The sequence below is a fragment of the Physeter macrocephalus genome, chromosome 10, assembly GCF_002837175.3.
Source record: "Physeter macrocephalus isolate SW-GA chromosome 10, ASM283717v5, whole genome shotgun sequence".
Classification (NCBI taxonomy): domain Eukaryota; kingdom Metazoa; phylum Chordata; class Mammalia; order Artiodactyla; family Physeteridae; genus Physeter; species Physeter macrocephalus.
The window spans coordinates 60,503,359-60,517,382 of NC_041223.1; the positions used below are offsets into that span (position 1 = coordinate 60,503,359).

The 14,024-nt window shown below is 44.6% G+C and overlaps 1 long non-coding RNA gene across 1 annotated transcript in view; it reads left to right on the forward strand.

Moving 5' to 3' along the window:
* The first annotated feature begins 4,200 nt into the window (after positions 1-4,200).
* Positions 4,201-14,024, forward strand: part of LOC129392472 (uncharacterized) — a 51,036-nt gene continuing 41,212 nt past the window's right edge. The window contains exons 1-3 of the long non-coding RNA XR_008618396.1: positions 4,201-4,503; positions 6,950-7,055; positions 9,471-9,672. This is a non-coding gene — a long non-coding RNA (uncharacterized lncRNA). The remainder of the gene's footprint in view (positions 4,504-6,949; positions 7,056-9,470; positions 9,673-14,024) is intronic.

The window sequence follows — 14,024 nt, forward strand, 5'->3', positions numbered from 1 at the left end:
CACAGCAGTGAGAGGCCCGCGTACCGCAAAAAAAAAAAAAAAAAAAAAAAAAAAAAAAGTTTCCATTTTTGTAAAAAACAAAAAACTAGGTGAGACAAATGTACATGCACAGAAAAAACACTGGGATATATTCACTAAAATGTTAATAGCAGTTATCTCTGAGTTAGTGGATAACGATTGATTTAAAGTTTTGTGGTTTTCTGTACTTTTCTAATTTTCTACCATAAATATATACTTGGTAATCAGAAAAAAATTAAGCATGTTCGGACTGAGGACACTTTGTACTTACAGGATTCTCATGACTATATTGAGGACCATATAATCCTCTTCATTATTTCCTTCAACTTGGAAGAAATCATTTTGGAACCACTTTTTAGGTGAATCGTGAGCTTTGTCTTCCTTGATACTAGAAAATGTGTGAGTCCTGATCACGCTGGAAAAGGAACATCCTGATTCAGTCTCTCTTACCTGGGTATTAAGATGTATTAAAGAGGAATATTTTGTTTGGATGCTCTGAGGTATTTAGAGAATTGCCTCAGCTCAACAGACTACTTTATTACAACAGCTATGGCTTAAGACAGTTGGAAGCCAGGGTGCTTTCTGAGATGCAGTGATCCAGCTTTGAACAGAAATGCTCTCCTAAATTGGGGTAGGACCTTGCAGCCTGTGGTTTTCATTGAGAGTCAGCATGCTTCCCCACCTCGTGAGATGAGTGGGCGCCTGCTTGCCCAGCCCAGGCACGCCTGAGCATCAGGGAGAGTGGCCTGATGGGGCCTCCCTTTGGAAAGGTTGCCAACTGTTACTCAAGAAAATTGCTTTTGTTCTCCAGCTCTTGTTACTGTTGGTCTGGCCCTGGGTGTCTGCAGTAAATGAAATTCTACATAAAGTTTGGGGAAAGTTGAATACTTTTCTTGGGTCTGAGGCTAGAAATCTAGAAAGTTCTGGGCAAAATCCTGTTCATTTTTATTTTGGAAGTCAGCTTTTGCTCGACCTCTTGCACATGGTGCCGTCACAGAGTCGATTACCTGCCATCTCTGGTGTCCTGATGTTTCCTGTCCTTTTTTGGGGATTCACGCTGCCCTGGATCAGGGGCTCACAGGCAGATGGGGCAGATTGAGGGAAACTAGGAAGAGGCCAGGAATGGCTCTTGGTCTGCTTGCAGCAGCCGAGGGAGGCTTGGTTTGGCCATAGCAGGAGAGATTCCGAGGAGCAGGGAAATAGCCTGGCAGAGTCAGCCATGCAGCCAGCAATGGGAATCCAAGACAAGGTAGCTGGGGGCCCCAGCAGAGAGGCAAATCCCAACAGAAGGAGTCAGTCAGTGATCTGAATACCCAGTAAACAGCCGGTCAGTGGGTAGCAGGGCACCAGACACCAGGTGAGGGTTCAGAGACGCTGGACACTTAGCACAAGAGAGTGGTATGGTCCAGCATTGGCCATGTGGTACGGCTGAAGGGGCATGGGCTTTGGGGTCAGACAGACCTGGATTTAATCCTGGCTTCACCACTGACTCACCATTGGTAAAGACCTCAGGTGTCTTACCTTTGAGCTAATGCCAACCTACCTCTGCGGGGGTGGGGGTGGGGGTTGGGAGAATTAAGTAAGTTGCGATATATTGTATAATGCATTCGGAGCAGACACACAAAGGGACCTTCTTAAGTTCTATTGCCCCAGCTCAGGATAGAACTGGGAGGGTCCCTGGGCTTGCAAGTGGAGAACCAGTTGGAACTTCCTCTGGAGAGTATTCTCCGGCCACAGGCTGGAGTTTGAGCTGCCAGGCAAAGAGAGTGAATGTCCTAGGAGCTACCTTCAACCCTGAGCGATGAGAGTTGAGGGAAAAACACTCCAGCTTCTTCCTCCCTCACTGGGATGATTCTGAGGTGTGTTCAGGGCTCTTCCAGTGGCTCCCCATGGAGGTGAGCCCCAGCTGCTCATAATGGTAACCTATTCATTACAATATCTTGTTTTGGTCTTCCTCATTTTGCTGCCTTCTACTCCCTGTGCTTCCTGAGATCCTCTCTCCCACCAATAAACTACTTGCACTCAGATCTTTGTCTCAGGGTCTGCTTTTGGGGAAATAAACTCCCAGACAACTTCCCCGATATTGCAAATGCCAGTAATGTCTTTCCATTCCCAGGACACATGCCACTCTACTTCTTCTTTTATCATTGCAACAATTATATTTTACCTTACCTTCGAGAAATTATGTCCGTGACTTATCTCCTCTGTTAACCTTTTTGAGGGCAGGATCCTCTGGTGAGCTCTCCTTTCATTCTCCACGTTGCCTAACACAGTACTTTTCACGGAATAGATATTCAGTATCTATCTGTTGAATAAGTGAATGTGACTGATGAATGGATGAACGAATGAATGACAAAGCTCCTTGTGCTTTGTTCCTATTGGTGGAGACAGAACACATTCCAGAGGCTCTGCCTCCCCACTCTTTGCACATGACAAGAACTCAAAAGGTGTTAGTGGCAGGAAAGAAAAGCATATTTGGCAGAAACAAAGCGATCCTCAGGAGGGGCCAGAGTCTTTTACCAGGCCTGTGCCCAGCTCATGGTAACTTGATCCAATGGTATTCGAGAAGCCTGCATGTTCTGCAGACTCTAGAGGCCATTGGCAGCCAAACCTAGTTTGCTGGGGGCCTTACAGAAACAGCCAGAACGGTCTGTCAGTCTGGGCTCTGTCCCTGTCTCTGTGAATGAGCCTCAGGACTGGCCGTTGGCAAGAGGGAGGCTCACCTCCCTGACAGCTGTCAGCTGCCCATGGATGGTAGGAAACCAACCCAAGTGGAAGCCTATAAAATTCAGACTACTCTGAACCACTGAAGGGAAACCTTAAAACCCCTCACGTAGTGCCCTAGGGACTGATCTCAGCCTGAAGAAACCCCTGTGGGGCAGGAGCTTGGCCAGACTCCCCTGGGATGCATGGGAGAGGGAGCCCAGAAAATTCTTTGGCTTTTGGGAGTGTTGAGGAGACACCGAGGCCCCAATTCAGACTCTCAGCTGCTGAAGTTTTTCATGCTGGTGGACTGTGTTGATACCCAGGGTCCAGGGTGGTAGGGAGGTGACACCTACTTCCTGTGTGAAGGGAATTGCTTAGTGTGTTAGGACAAGACCTCACCAAGGGCACTGAGTGGCCGCCCAACGTCACCTCTTGGCAAGGAGTGCACTTTGGGAGTTGAAATCACGGAGGGACGGTAGAAAAAGACAGACCTAGCTCTGATGCTCATAAGCCCTGGGCCATGTGCAAGTCACATAAACACACTCAGCCACAGTTGCCTTCCCTGTTACTGGGAACAGTAATGACGACCTAGGACAATTAGGATTGTGAGGGACAGGTACGTAAAGCACCTGGTCCACAGTAGCTGCTCAAAGCCTATGTCCTTTCTTTTCAAGCTCTCCTTTCCTCTCCCCTTTCCCCCATTTCTTTCTCATGTCTGTTGCACCTTGAAAGAATAATAAACTAGAAAGTATCCTTGAAATAGCTAGTATTTTATCCTTATCGCTAACAAACTGTCAGTTGACTTGGGTGTTTTTTTGAACACTGCAGAGACTTATGCAGGAACACATACATTCCAGTCACTTGTCAAGAGCAGCCCCAGGCAGGGAGCCCCTTGTTTGAATTCTTCTCCCGGCCGGTCTAGATCCAGGGCTTTGGGTGCCACCCTCTCCTCCCACCCCCTGAGCCTTGGCTGGGCCGGTTCTGACCGGAGACCCCAAGCATCTACCTGAGAGATCTCCCGGGAAGCTGATGCTCCCAGGTACATCTGAGTCACCTGAGGCAGGAAGCTTCTGAAAGTGGAAGAATTCAGAAGCAATCTGGTTGATGGAGATGGTCTTGCATATTCCTGCCTCCTGAAAGGAAGCAGAGAGATATACTTAGTTAAAAAAAAAAAAAAAAAAAAAGAGAGAGAGACAGAATCCCCCGGGAGCATCCCACAAAACTTAGAAAAGACCTTAAAGGCATCACAATTTCCCATGTTAAAAAAGCTTATAATTTAAATAACTACTTGATAACAGAGAAACAGAAATGTTACACTGATAATAAACTTTAACACTTTAATTTTTGTTGGGAGATTGGGAACAATGAGGGGAAAGTGAAAATTTGTAAGCCACATCTGCTTTGTTAAGGAGAGAAAACAAGTTTTTAAAAATCTCTTGTTACAGTACTTCCCTGGTGGCGCAGTGGTTAAGAATCCGCCTGCCAATGCAGGGCACACGGGTTCGAGCCCTGGTCCGGGAAGATCCCACATGCCGTGGAGCAACTAAGCCCGTGTGCCACAACTACTGAGCCTACACTCTAGAGCCCGCGAGCCACAGCTACTGAAGCCCGCGCGCCTAGAGCCCATGCTCCACAAGACAAGACACCGCAATGAGAAGCACATGCACCGCAACGAAGAGTAGCCCCCGCTCGCAGCGACTAGAGAAAGCCCGCGTGCAGCAATGAAGATCCAACGCAGCCAAAAATAATAAATAAATAAATAAAAACCTCTTATTACAGGTAAGTGAGAACTCTCTTCTGTCACAGCTTTGTTTTTAATGTTGGTAGCTATACTTTCTATTTATTAATTTCTCTATATCTTTTTTAAAGGATTCATATTTCAGTAGAGCAGCAAAAAGCTTTGTGTGTTTCTATAGATCTCTGTCAATTATGCTGAGGTAAAATACATTTTGATATAAAGATTGTGTTATAGCTCTATCTTGTTATATGCATCTACTAATCAAATGTTATGGGTTAGACTTGTGCATTTTACTGTCATAAAGTTACAATGAAAATAATTATGTTGACATTCCAAATACTCTTTCTTACTTTGGACAGTGAAATGACCTTAAAATGTTTATGTAAAAGAAAGTGAGATGTCCAGAAAAAAATTATTCAATCTCTTCCAGTGTCATACATGTGAATTTAGTGATTGCTTAAAGCTATCTACCATCTTGAATGGGAGATGGATGTCTGTACCTGTGGTTGCCAAAGGGGCTTCGTTTGGTCTTGGGGGGAGGGCAGGAGGGGCTGGAGTGGGCATGCAGATAGACGGGCAGGGGCATGGGGGGATGTTTCCATGAAGGTCAAGCCAAGATGAGGGAAGCTTATGTCTCCATTGTTGTACAGAACAAAAGATAAGTGCAGACTCATGCAGGAGGAGCTGTAGGGGGACCAGGTTGGTCCAGTCTAATCACATGGATTCTTAAGAGTGGAGAATCTTTCCTGGCCAAGGTCAGAGGGCAATGTGACTACAGAGAGATGCAGCATTGCTGGTTTTGAAAGATGAAGGAAGGAAGGGGCCACAAGTTAAGGAATGCAGGTGGCCTCTCGAAGCTGGAAAAGGCAAGGAAATGGATTCTCCTCTAGAGTCTCCAAAAGGAATGCAACCTTGCAGACACCTTGATTTTAACCCAGTGAGACCTGTGTCAGACTTCTGACCTACAGCACTGTAAGAGAATAAATTGTGTTGTTTTAAGCCACCCAGTTTGCAGTAGTTTGTTATAGTAGCAATAGGAAACTAATACAGTAGTAGAGAACTAATAACTACAGATCTCTCAGAGTGGGTCCAGTTCTGGAATTCCTTAATCCAAACTCCTATATTATTAGACAGTTCCTCCTATATGAGTAATTTTCCCATTAGCCTCCCATATTTCCAGACAATGTGACAGCATAAAATATTTAAGTCAAAACAAATAGACGTAATGAGTCGACTTATCTTGATTTTATAAACATTTTCCCATTGATCAAAGATAGTCTTTTTTTTTTTTTGGCTGCGTTGGGTCTTCATTGCTGCACGTGGGCTTTCTCTAGTTGTGGTGAGACGGGCTTACTCTTCATTTGGGTGCATGGGCTTCTCATTGCGTTGGCTTCTCTTGTTGCGGAGCACAGGCCCTAGTCGTGCAGGCTCGGTAGTTGTGGTGCACAGGGTTAGTTGCTATGCGGTATGTGGGATCTTCCCGGACCAGGGCTCGAACTCGTGTCCCTGCATTGGCAGGAGGATTCTTAACCACTGCGCCACCAGGGAAGTCCCTTTTTTTTTTTTTTTTTTTCCTAATTCCATTCACTCAGAATAGTCCCATCCAAATACACTTCTTCTGAAATGAGTTCACATGCATATGCCCTGCACATTCCTAGGGTTTTGCGCTCTAGGACCTTAGGAGATTAACTTTTACATGTTACCTTTTAGATACCAAGATGGGTCACTGACACCTTAACAGACAAGATTTAATTAAAGCTTAAATGAAAATGTACCAGTGTGCTACTGAGAGCAAACCAGTCTTGGCTGAAGATGGCTCAGGACAGCTCTGATTCTGAGAGTCAATTGGGGAGAGGAAAGAACTCAGGTATTTCAGAGCAAGGGGTCATATTGACCCCAGTCTCACTGTGCTGCAGACACCACAAGATTGCTCTAGGAAGGGATCTCCCTTTAAAAGCAGCCATTAGGCAAAACATCCTAAAATAATGTTGTTTTTTTTTTTTTTTTTTTTTTTTTTGCGGTACGCGGGCCTCTCACTGTTGTGGCCTCTCCCGTTGTGGAGCACAGGCTCCGGACGCGCAGGCTCAGCGGCCATGGCTCACGGGCCCAGCCGCTCCGCGGCACGTGGGATCTTCCCGGACCGGGGCATGAACCTGTGTCCCCTGCATCGGCAGGCGGACTCTCAACAACTGCGCCACCAGGGAAGCCCCTAAAATAATTTTTAATTGAAGTGTAGTTGATTTACAATGATGTATTAATTCTAGGTGTACAGCAAAGTGATTCAGATATATATATATATATATTCTTTTTCAGATTCTTTTCTATGGTAGGTTATTACAAGATATTGAATATAGTTCCCTGTGCTATACAGTAGGTCCTTGTTTTTTATCTATGTAATTATTGGTTTTTAGGATTAAAATGAACATTTATATTCAAAAGACTAAAAGATCTTGAAAAGGTCACTGGGTCTGTCTTATTCCTTCCTAGAGTGTTCTTGCCGCTCCAACTTGCAGCTCAGGAAGGAAGAGAAGGCACAGCCATGAGGAGGCATCCACTTTCCAAAGAGAAAAATTAAATTTCCACTTTTCTACGGGTGAGAGGATCACAGCCACTGAATCACAAACTTTTCAAACCACTGTTTCCTAGACGCTTTTCTACCTCAAAGCTTTCTGGAATCTCTAGACAAGAAGATACATGGAGGGCATACCATTCCATTTCACTGAATTAAATTCATGTTTATTGAGCACCTGTTATCAGTCAAGCATTGTATCAAGAGTTGAGAAAACAAATCAATAAGATACAATGTTTACCCTCAAAAAGGACTCACTGTTGAGTGAGGAAAACAGCAAACAGATTTCAGTTGAGAAGTTAGTGCTACAATAGGGATAAGTACAAAGGGTAGAGGAAGCAGAGGAGGTGCCAAGCTGGGCTGGCTTCGTGGGTGTGGGACCTATGTAGCCGCACAGGGGCCCACGCTTGGCTTCTGCTGTCCAGTCTTGACACTCTGAATAGTTTTTAAACAGAGGCCGCTGCATTTTCGTTTTGCATTAAACACTGCAATTTACGTAGTTGGTCTTGGTGGTGGGGTTGTCTTGGGGGCAGCCTGTCCCTTCTATGCCGTACTTCCTCTTGCTCAAGGACTACGGGATCACACCCCTTCTTGAGCCCCTTTCTGCGGGAAGGGCCAAGGCAGCACTTCCTATGTGTCCCCAAGATTCCTGGTACAGTGCCGGCCAAAATCCCCTCATCCACCAGCTCATCTGACCTTCTTCTGGGGTGTTCACAAAGGTGGATTTGGCATATCCTCTGCCTCGGGGAAGCTCACATGCTAGAAGTTGGAGACCAGTGTATATACATAATCAACTATAGACTGATATGGCCAGTGCTAGAAGCAGGGATGTAGATGTTCTGGGAGCCCAGGGAAGGATGAGCAGGGATCACAGTGTGTATTGAACATTTATGACCTTTGTGTGTGGTTTCCTTCTCCTGCTTCTCTTGGGAGAAAGAGTAATTTTTTTTCTCATGATTTGATTTCCATGAATGAGGGTCCAGAGAAGGGAAGATTTGGTAGTGCAATTCTTAAAACTCAGAAAGGCACAAAACTTGGACTTGTTTGAGCAGAGGCCTTCTGCCCCTGAGATTGCAGAGCGGGTCCTGGAAGCCCTACTCCACCAGACTGTGTGAATGGCTGTAGGTAACTCTATAGTCTGACAAACAGTCCTCTGTAGCCAACAGGGCCTTCATTATAAGGTCCTTCAACATATTTTCTAATAACTTTTCCCTGGGTAATCTTATCTTTTCCATAACATCTCCCTCCTCACTTGGAAATGTCTTGAGTGGTACCTTTGCTAGAGGTGGAAGGACTTTAAAGAGGGATCTTCATCCAGTGCTCTCAGTTATAAAATGTTTTCGTTGGCCATCCAAAGAAACAATCTAGGGGAGATTTAGGTTTTTTTTCTCCCTCTCTGACAGGATTGTAAACAAATGTCTAGATTAAAAGGTGGCTCCCAATAGAAAAACTGCTCTCTCTTGGTACTGAGCTCAGTAGAGGCAGGGCTCCTGTCCCATTGATCTTTGTCTCTGCTGTGCCTAGCACAGTGCCAGGCACCTGGTCAGGGGCTCCATCAACAGCTGGTGAAATGAAACAATAGTAACGGAGTGAGAGTAAATGCCCTCTGGAACATGAATATCCAAAAGCAATTTTGAAAAGTATAATGGAGCTTCCACAGCTTAAGCTGCTGAAAAGTAGCCAACTATGGCAAGATCCTGGTCCATTCAGGATTCTGGACTGTATCTACCTTTAAATACCATGGTTATGCCTCCTCGATGCCGAGCAATTGGATTAATTAATTTCGGCTTTCCCTGAATTGGCCAGTTGTGTACCATTCACGTGGAGAGAGCTGCAGAGAGCTCCTTTTTCTCTTCAGTGACAGTGTAACAGAGCAGGACCCTATGGGGGCCTTCAGGGACAGACCGCTCCCCCATATCCTCTGTTGTAGCTCCTCTCTGAAGTACCTAGATAATAGTATCTCATGTATATTTCCTGAGTTTTTCAGGTGCTGAAAACCACCACCAAATGGAAGAAATTAACTGCTTGATACTTACAAGCACGTAGCCCCCAGACATTCTGGCGCCTAAGGGTTGATCATGTTAACCTCCCTGTTACCTTACCACCAGCCAATCAGAGATTTGTGCACGAGCTGATCGCATATCCTGCAACCCCCCTCCCTCACCTGGCCTTTACAAATGCTTTGCTGAAACCCTTTGGGGAGTTGGGGGTTTTGAGGGCAGGAGCCACCCGTTCTCCTGGCATGGCCCTGCAGTAAACCTTTCTCTTCTGCAAACTCTGACATTTCGGTATTGTTTGGCCTCACTATGTGTCGGGCACACAAGCTTGCATTTGGTAACAACAGAAATGGAGGCCTGAGCCGCTTTCCAGAAGATTTCCCAGCTGAGTTGATTCACCACATCGCATTAGTGTATTTAACCAAGTGCCCTTTCCACGCAGAAGCACCAAACCTGGAGTCACTTACAGCCAAGGCATGGACACGCACATCTCTAACGGAGCGCCGAGCTCTCTCAGAGCCAAATCCCACCTCCGGAGACTGACGACGCTCCGAAGTCACCGGGAGCTGGAACCCATCTCCACGCACATCAATCTGCGTTTTAATTCCAGTCATGTTCTCCACCAGCCGAGGAAAGCGTTCAAGGTGAGCACGAGCTCTGGGGAGCTGAACTTCTGCTCCTTATTTCCTTATGAGAAGACCTAGGGTTTCTCATAAAATCACACCTAGCATTTGTTTTACTTGATGAGGAGGGAGAAAGAAAGCAAAACCAAGTAAAACAGAATACATTTAAAATAGAATATCTCTGTAGTTGAAAATCTGAGATCAGACTCCTGCCCTGGGTGTCTTTCTCCTCCTTTGTGTGAGAAATAGCAACTCACTGTTGATCAGATGACCACCATAGCCATTATTAGTATGTGTCAGTCACACAGCTCCAGAAACGTGCAAAGTGACTTACTCTCATGCTTTACAATTTATTAAAGAGAAAATAATTCTTTGAAGCGAATTGACTTTTCATCTGGGAAGTGTCTACTGATCTCTGGTTCACTTAACTCAAGCAGCCAAAATACATGGCTCATTTTCCACTTTGAGCACCTTTGTACGCGACCTCCAAGTTTCAGAATTTAACACTTTGGTGAAAAGTAAAAAAAGCCAGATACAGTTTTTGTGAAAATTTTTTAGCCTTTTATAAAGACATCCCTTTGGCAGGACTTGTAATATTGGTAGTTAGAGTGAATTAAAATTAAAAAGAGAGAAAATAGGTTAGAAGGAAGAAGAGAATGACTTGAGTTGGAAGCAAACGTTGTCACCTGCACTACCGCGATCCTAATGCGGTGCTTAGATTACCTTGTGCTGTCTCCCCTCCGCCTGTCCATCCTCTACAGTGACGGGCTCATAGAGGTGAGCATGTCTTCTCTTGCTTGAACTTGTTGATGGCTCTGCATTGCTACCCAGTGTCTGACACACAGTAGACAGAAAGCAAACACAAGTTGAATTTGTTTGTTGAGATTCCCATTTATGAAACCCCTAGGCCTTAGGGAAGGAGGAGGGAAAGAGAGATTTTTGATTGATTATTAATAAGGTGGGATGTTTTCCCTATGCTTGTTGAACTTTTGTATATGTATATGTGTGTGTGTGTGTGTGTGTGTGTGTGTGTGGAGATTTTTGATTGATTATTAATAAGGTGGGATGTTTTCCCTATGCTTGTTGAACTTTTGTATATGTATATGTGTGTGTGTGTGTGTGTGTGTGTGAATTTCCTATATATTCCCTCATCTACTTTTCTGATGTGGTGGGTATACTTTTCTTTCTTGATCTCAACATATACTGTTTAAACAGTTTCTGGTAAAAATGTGATAGGCCAGCTCTTAGCTCTCTTGGCCATGAATGTGCACTCGCGAGCGCACACACACACACACACACACAGCTGTTCTGTGACCTCAGCTTTGCACCATCATTTGGTAAATTGTGCTTAAACTGCTTCACTAAAGAAGTCCTAGACTCATATTCTATTCTTTAAAACCTTGCCTTTTCTCCCTGTCCCAGACCTAAAGCACACATTAGCAGTACTAATATTGTCTAGGCGTTTAAGTCTCACCAACGTAGTCTTTTTTATTTTATTTTAAAAATTTATTTTATTGAAGTATAGTTGATTTACAATGTTGTGTTAATTTCTGCTGTACAGCTAAAACCTTGCCTTTTCTCCCTGTCCCAGACCTAAAGCACACATTAGCAGTACTAATATTGTCTAGGCGTTTAAGTCTCACCAACGTAGTCTTTTTTATTTTATTTTAAAAATTTATTTTATTGAAGTATAGTTGATTTACAATGTTGTGTTAATTTCTGCTGTACAGCAAAGTGATTCAGTTATACATATATATACATTCTCTTTCATATTCTTTTCCATGATGGTTTATCACAGGATATTGAATATAGCTCCCCGTGCTCTACAGTAGGACCTTGTTGTTTATCCATCCTATATGTAACAGTTTGCCTCTGCTAATTTAAACTCCCAATCCATCCGTCTCTCGCTCCACCCTCCTCTTGGCAACCACAAGTCTGCTCTCTGATAGAGAACGTAGTCTTACCTACAGCGTTTAAATAAATTCCTTCACTAGGGAGGCCTAAGCTGTGTTCTGGAGTGAGCACTCTCCCCTTTGCTGGGAATCCTTTCCCAGGTCCCCGCTTTGCCCATTGGCCCCATCTGCAGTCTGTTCCTTTTCCCATCAACCCCGAATGCAGCTGGGAATGAAGGATTAGGAAAGGAATTGATGTTCAATGAATGCACTACGGAGCACTTCCTGCACTCTCATCATTGGGCAACTGGGGCAGAAAACGCGTTCCCTTCCCATGCCCCCACCTCCACCCCTGAACTTGACCAAGTTGGGTGGTTGTGCCATAGAGACAACATACACTTCAGGTGTGAAAAAATATGAGGCCATAAGTGGTTAAGAATTTGAGGAACTGGTTTAGATAATAAGTGCCATAGGAATCAAAGAAAGGTGAGATCCATGGGAACTAAAAGGATGGGGAAATATTGCTAGAGAAAATGGGACCTGACTTGGAATTTGAAGAGTGGCTAGTTTGGATTGCAAAGATGCTCCATGTGAGAAGAGAGAGTCTGAAATGGGGTTTCTATTGCAGAGAATGGGGAGGTAGGTGGATTCATTGGGTGGGTCTGGTTATCATGTGGCCTGGGGGACAGGTAAAGCCTGAGCTCTGGGCTGAGGACCTGCTGGGGACTTCCAAGCAGGGCCGGTGGGATCAGAGTTTCAGGAAGATGACTGCTTGGCAATAGTGGGTTAGCAACGAAGAGGAAAGAGCCTGGACGGTGGAAAACCTTCTCCTGGGCCCAGTAGTCCAGCCGTGCTGTTGGAGGAGGGTTTCATCTGAGGAGGGCAGCCAGAGCAGACAGGCTTGACCACATATGGGGTCTGAGAACTGATTGCACATAGGTCAGAAGTTTAAAATGTGACTGTGGTGGGGTCCCTGACAATGGAATGCAGAATAGGAGGGAACTCTGCGTCTGGTCTTTGGTGAAAGAACCAAAGAGCTGGTTCAATTCTAAAGCTTTGAGGGAGAGTGTGCACTGGTCCTCTGAGGGCCAGGGCCTCTGTCTCTCGGTCACTTCCCTGCTTTCATGATCACCCAGGATTTCTTGGCTGTTTTGGTGCCACCCTGGGCTGTAGGAGATTTCATGAGGCCATCAAAGGACCTGTGACTTCCATGCCAATCCTGACACTGATTTGTCCTGCTGCACCCATGCTTTCCTGGGAACTGGGTGTGTGTGATGAGGTACTTATCAGCCTAGACACAGCGTGTGGCTCTTTCCTCCTTGAGCATAGGGAACTCTGCGTCACTTGGCTGTTTCCCGGAGCTCTGTTCAGGAAGAGGCTAGTTCCCTTTGCTCTCCATTTTTTCCAACCTATCATCATACTTCATGCTCTTCCCCAGCGCACACACACACACACACACACACACACACACACACACACAGAGACACACACTCAGACACACAGACACACACACACTCAGACACATGAACACACACACATGATATGAATATGCTCTTTACTTTTATTCGTCTCCTTCAGCTCTTCCTTGATCCAGGCAAGAAGGTCTTTATCTAACCCTGGGGTAGGGTATGTGGGGGGCTTTGCTCTTCTTCACTTTGCATCTTTCCAATTATTTTGCCTAAGCCAGGGAAGAGCATTTGAATCAAGAAGTGACTCCTGTGTTTTCCACTTTTTTCTGTGTCATCTCTTCCCGGTGGTAATTAATAACACATCAGGAAGAGTAGGAGCAATAAGAAATATTATGGAAAAATCCTGACTAATAGTTCAATATATGAAGCAAATTTGGGGATGGGAGTGTATCCTGCTATTTTACTTAAAATTGTATTTTCATTATTTTCCTGTCTTATCAAATATTTTTCTAAGATATAATTTTTTTCAGTCATAATTTGTTTTTAATTTGGCTTTTCAGCATTTACCCATCTCCCCCATGCCATTGTTTTCTTTTTCTTTTTTTCTCTATTTATTTAACGTCTTTTTTTTAATACAGCAGGTTCTTATTAGTCATCAATTTTATACACATCAGTGTGTACATGTCAGTCCCAATCGCCCAATTCATCACACCACCACCCCCACCTGCCCACAGATTTCCCCCGTGGTGTCCATACGTTTGTTCTCTACATCTGTGTCTCAATTTCTGCCCTGCAAACCGGATCATCTGTACCATTTTTCTAGGTTCCACATATATGCGTTAATATACGATATTTGTTTTTCTCTTTCTGACTTACTTCACTCTGTATGACAGTCTCTAGATCCATCCACAACTCAACAAATGACCCAATTTCGTTCTTTTTATGGCTGAGTAATATTCCATTGTATATATGTACCACATCTTCTTTATCCATTTGTCTGTCAATGGGCATTTAGGTTGCTTCCATGACCTGGCTACTGTAAATAGTGCTGCAATGAATATTGGGGTGCATG